This window comes from Malurus melanocephalus, unplaced genomic scaffold (genome assembly GCF_030028575.1).
Source record: "Malurus melanocephalus ecotype Western Australia unplaced genomic scaffold, MMel_1.1 scaffold_411, whole genome shotgun sequence".
Classification (NCBI taxonomy): domain Eukaryota; kingdom Metazoa; phylum Chordata; class Aves; order Passeriformes; family Maluridae; genus Malurus; species Malurus melanocephalus.
Window position 1 is genome coordinate 536,398 of NW_026623643.1, and position 6,080 is coordinate 542,477.

Sequence of the window (6,080 nt, forward strand, 5' to 3'; positions counted from 1 at the left end):
GCCTGTCTTCCTTATGTCTGGAATCACTGTGTGTTTCAGGGAAAAAAAGAGAGTTTTAATGATTCTGYTCTTTCTGCTGCTCAAACATTCACAGGACAGAAAATTTATTGACATATTTTGTCAGTAAAWAAAATAAAAATAAAAGTGTTTCTTTGAAATGGAGGGTGGGGTTGTCCTCTGTAAAACCATGTGAAGTAATGTGTTATTTTTTTTTCTTTCTAAAAATTTTCAGTAGAATACCTAAAATCTAATCATGAGTCTAAAACACCTCTTTTTTTTCCTCATTTCACTTGGATATGACTTTAGATCTTGAGAGGATGTTGATGTTAATGTTAATGTTAATGTTAATGTTAATGTTAATGTTAATGTTAATGTTAATGTTAATGTTAATCTTAATCTTAATCTTAATCTTAATCTTAATCTTACTAATAACCTTGATCTTAATAATACAGTGAGGAATGCAATTCAAAGATAGACTGTGGGAGTTAGTGAATAGCATAATAAATAATTAAATCACAATTACTAATAAAAATGCATGCCATTAAAGGAAAATAGACTGAAGATGCCCATAAATTCCCTCCACCACACTTATATAACACATAATTCAAAATAAATTGACCAAGGGAAGCTCATAACCGTGCGTCCATGTGTCTGTAAAATGATAATTCTTCCTATTTCAGAACAATCCACGGTGCAGACAGCACAGAATAGAACTCAAACTGCCCATTTCAGTGAGACAAATGAAAAAAAAAATKAAAAWAAAATAAAATAAACCCCAGGCTGCAGCCCACACACTGTGGCCTGGCACGGAGGATGAATGCAGATGATGAGATTAATTTGTCGGCTCCTCACTTATCACCCGGAGCCTGAGGCTCAGTGAGTGCTGAGCTCATTTCCTGCTGCATGAAATAGCCCGAAGTGCTATTTCAGCCCGGCTCCGGCCAAACAGGGCAATTTTGTGCAGCCAGGAGGGCTGGAATCAACACAGCTCAGCTTGGTGAAAAATGTGCTCACAACTCTGAGACAGTGGGGTCTGCCATGGGTGGGTGGGAACGGTGCCTTTCTTTATTTCTGAATAAAAAAGGTGCTTTTGGTCCCTGGGACATTTTACACAAGATAATCTCACATCCAGAACACGATTTTTTAGTTTGTGTTGCTGTGCAGAGCAAATGGAGTTCAGTTTGTTTTTTTGTTTTTTTTTAACTTAAATAAGTAAAGCTTAAATAATTAGGTAAAAGTACTTAAACTAAATTGCAATATTTGTGGGATGCTTGTTTCCCTGTGTGCTACTGTCTGTCTGAGCATCTTTCCATGAGATTTTTGGGTGTAGTTTGAAGGAGCTCACATCCCCCAAGGTCACCCCTGACACCAAAGCAGTGTAGGGGACAGAGCAGGGACACTTGGCATGGTCACACTGCCACATCCTAAATATTCTGAATTCTTTTCCTGGTGAAAGTGAGACCTGAATCATCCTTGTGGCTTTAACCAGTACTTTGCTTAATGTATTATCATATATATTATATACATAGTATTACATATATATATATATATATAATACATTCACATGGTATATTACCATATATTACCATATGACATATTATAATATTATGTATTTCCATATAATCATAGCTTAATATGATTCTTTAAGGGTAGCCAGCACCCTTCTTCTGTCTGAAAGGTTCAGTTTATTGTGCAGAGTAAATGGAGTTCAGTTTCGGGGTTTTTAAAAATGTAAATAAATAACAATACTTAAACTAAATAACAATATTTGTGGGACTCTTTTTTTCCATGTGTGCTGCTGTCTGAGCATCCTTCCATGAGATTTTTGGGTGTAGTTTGAAGGAACTCACATCCCCTGACACCAAAGCAGTGTAGGGGACACAGCAGGGACCCTTGGCATGGTCACACTGCCACATCCTATAATATTCTGAATTCTTTTCCTGCTGAAAGTGAGACCTGAATCATCCTCGTGGCTTTAACCAGTACTTTGCTTAATGTATTATCATATATATTATATACATAGTATTACACATATATATATATATGTGAATAAAAATACATTCATATGGTATATTACCATAAATTACCATCTGATATATTATAATATGATATATTACCATATAATCATAGCTTAATATGATTCTTTAAAGGCAGCCAGCACCCTTCTTCTGTCTGGAATGTTCTGGAAGGTGCTGGCAGCCCCTGCAGGAGTCCATCACTTTCTGCTGCCATCCAAAGGCCAGGAATGAGCCAGACCTGCAAAGCCAAAACAGAGATTCTGTCCTGGACAGACAGAGGAAACCCTGTCAGCAATCACAAATTAACACAGAAATTTCTCACAATTCGGTTTATTGTGCAGAGTAAAGGGAGTATAGTTTGGCTTTTTTTTTTTTTTAATGTAAATAAATAACAATACTTAAACAAAATAACAATATCTCAGTATCTCAGGGACTCTTGTTTCCCTGGGTCCAGTCCCTGAAGACAGAGCGTGTCTGATAAAATTTTATTTTTATTTGCCAGAAATGGATTGTTTTTGGAAGTGTCCATCACACTGCCTCTCCAGCTRTGCCCACCTTCTCATTTCAGCTGGAATTGTTTTTTTTTCCTGTAAATTGCGTTCACATGGAGAAAGTTTTTAGGTTTGATTGTTGGAAACAAAATCTCGTGCAGCACCCAGAGCCACCCTGAGCACTCCTGTGCAAAATGGTGATTTCAAAGAAAGATGAGCAATTCACTTATTCTGAACTAGTTAATATTTAGCTTTGTGATATGAAAATAAAATAWTGCTCTAATGATGTTTGGGGTKGGTGARAAASCTTATTTTGAYRTAATTATCYGAMTTGTCCTCTTAAAAKAACAGGGAAWGTTTTGAGGATTGAARGGAATAACCAGTTCAGGATACAGCAGCAGAAATGAGAGAGGCAGAAGGATCAGCATTGCTTCCTCCCTTCGGGGGTCAGAGAATTTGTGTTTATTATACTCTAGACAAGAGTAAAATTCATTTTGCTGAATAATATTAAAAAATGCAGAAAAAAAATACAGAAAAAAAAATAGAGAAAAAAATACAGCAAAGAAAGGATGCAATCTATGCATTTCTTTGTAAAACAGCTTTCCTTGCTGTCCATTTAAAATCCAGCGGTAAATATTTTACGGTGAATAAAACACTCAATAACTTAATTCCAGCAATATTGCTGCAGGATCACCCWCCAGCCTTGCAGGTTCTTTTGTTTTCCACGGCAGAAATCTCTGCYCAAACCCTTTGAAAGGACAACACCAGTGAGTGACAGCGGCCAACCTGGGGGAGGAAACTTTAATTTCTTGGTGCAGCATTGCCCGTGGAAGGGTCCTCACCTCCTGGTTGGGTGATGATAAATGACAAGAGGCCGACAGTTATTAATTAAACTGCCTGGCATAGCAATGTCCAGTGGGACAAGAGCTCAGAGATTCAGGGAATTCCTCCAGCCCCATCATGAGAACCGAGCCCCTGCTCYGTTCTCTGGCGCAGCAGAAATGAGAATAAAGCATCCATGCCCCTCTGCAAGCTGGCTACCTAGTAACTGCCTGAACACAGAGCCCTAAAAATTGAAATTCTGCCCCGTGTGATGGGTGGTAATTAAAGKCCAGCATTCTTTCTGTTGTTCCCACCGATGGTGCTCCAACAGTGATTTTAGCCCTGTGAGCTGCTCACCAATTATGAARGGATTTTCTCAGTCTGCTTCAAGTGAGGATCAAAGACAAAATGTAATTTTATTTCTTTTTTCTTGGCAGATATTGTAATTTAGGGCACAAACCATGAAGCCTGCACTGGACTCAAGGTCTTGGTCAGTCACAAAATGGACTCAGCAATTCAGATCCCATTTCAGCTTTTCTGATTGGACTTGCCAAAATTCTTTTCTTCCTTCACAAATACATTGCCACACAGTTGCAATATATTTATCYTATTTTCATTTCTTTCTTTCCCATCTAAATCCTTTATGTACGTGCTACTTGGAGCTCAGTGTGTCTATGCACTGCCCAGGAACTCAGAGTGAAATATTTTGAATATTAACTAATTTTAAATTGCCATGGGCTGCAAATGGGAATAATCCTTCTGTTATTACTGCTAAATCTGTTCTGGCTGATTAGTGTGACTTTTTTGGCCTAGAATATCTTGTTTTTATACATAGAATATCTTGTTTCAAACTGCATGAGGACAATCTGGGTATTTGTGCTTTAAATATTCTCTTATGATCCATATATCAAAAATCAATATGGCTCCAGTGAAACCCATATCAGTTGCAGTTATCTCTTGGGCATGACTTTCTTTTTAATTTTGTTTTTTTTTTAAAATTTAATTTTATTATTTTTTCTGCTCTGACCTTTCACCAGCCCTGTGTGTGAGGTCTCCCTGAGCAGCCAGGTCCAACCCTATTTTTGCCACTTCCCCAAAGACCACCCATAAAAATTTGCACGAATTTCCTTTGGCAGGTGCCATTCTCTCTGCATTCTAAACAGCAGAGCATCCCAAATTTATATTAGAATTTATATTAGAATTTATATTAGAATTTATATTAGAATTTATATTAGAATTTATATTAGAATTTATATTAGAATTTATATTTCCACCATTTGCAGAGAAATGCAAGGAAATCCAAGCTCCTCTGGTGTCTGTATGTGAATTTATTACACAATAGTGGTGATTTTCAATAAATACAGAGTGATGGGAGTTCTGACCAAAACAGAATTTGATATTTGGGGGCTGTGCAGTTTAAGAATAAATTTGCTGTGGACTCAGTTTGCAAACTGTCAGTCCAGCTGTGCTCCAAACCCCCTGCACGCACACCCAGCAGCCACTTCGAGGGTCCAAACCTCCAAAATCATGAAAAAAAATGAATAAAATCCTTCCAGACAGCATTCCAAAGAGGAGAAAGGGATGTGTTTGAGGATATGGTGTTTGAATTCTGAAATTGTGCTGTTTTTTCCACTGAGGAATCCTCCCATTCACTCATTCCTATGAGTGGACTGTGCTCCATTGAATATTTGCATTTATTAACATTTTTCACCCCAAATGGAACAAAAATTTGTTCCATTGCAAATTCAATCCTCATGACTGATTGTGAACTCCCAATGTCATATTAGAGATATCACTGAAAAAAAAACCCAGTTCAAGAGAAAATTATCCTTTCAAATGGGCCTGGTTTTGACTCCCAGGAGGGCTCTGGACCCCTCTGATTTGAAGATTAATTTATTTGGAAACCCATTTTAATTTTTGMTCAGGCTCAAACATGTGTTTTGTCAATTCATTAGAAGTCTGTGCCATTATTTTGCTTTTTCCTCCCCTCAATAATTTCCTGATAGCACCAYTTTTGTTTCTGGACATGCAGAAATTCAACAGGAGTGAAGTTCCTGCTTTCCAGCACCACCCTTAATCTGAAGAACAATTTTAGGAGAAAACGATCCCTTTTAAAACTGACTTCTCCTGCTAATTTAACTGGGGCTGGGGGRAAAAAAAATAAGACCCTGCAAATAGCAAAACTCTCCAAATGGGAGAGTAATTACCYGAAATTAAACTTTATTTCTGGTTATAAAAAAAAAACCCAACAAAACAACAAGCAGCCAATTCTAACAGCATGTTGGGCAGACTGGAAGCATTAGAGTTAAATACTGCCCAGTTTATAGTGAAAGGGAAGGAAAAAGACAGGAGGAAGGAAGGAAGAAGAGATTAGAGAAATTGAGAGATGGAAATAGTCCCCTTGGAGCCACCGTGTCCCAAAACCTCTCCTGAGGGAAGTTTTTACACCAAAGAATCTRAGGGACTGAATGAAGGATGATATCATTTATTTATTCAGCCAGAGCTGGCTAAATTAAGTTTTCTTAATTGAAATAACCTCGTGCTACAAGCATTAAATTGTTGGTGGAGTGGTAATGATGTCTGTTTAATTTAGGGGCTCCATAACCATGAAATAAATAACCAAATYCTTGGGTTGAGAGTGTATTTCAATTGCCTGGAAAGCAATTGGACTGGAAATTAATTCAATTTGAGAATTGAATTAGAATGAATTAGAAAGCTTCAGGTTTAGGGTTGATACTGCAAACAGCCC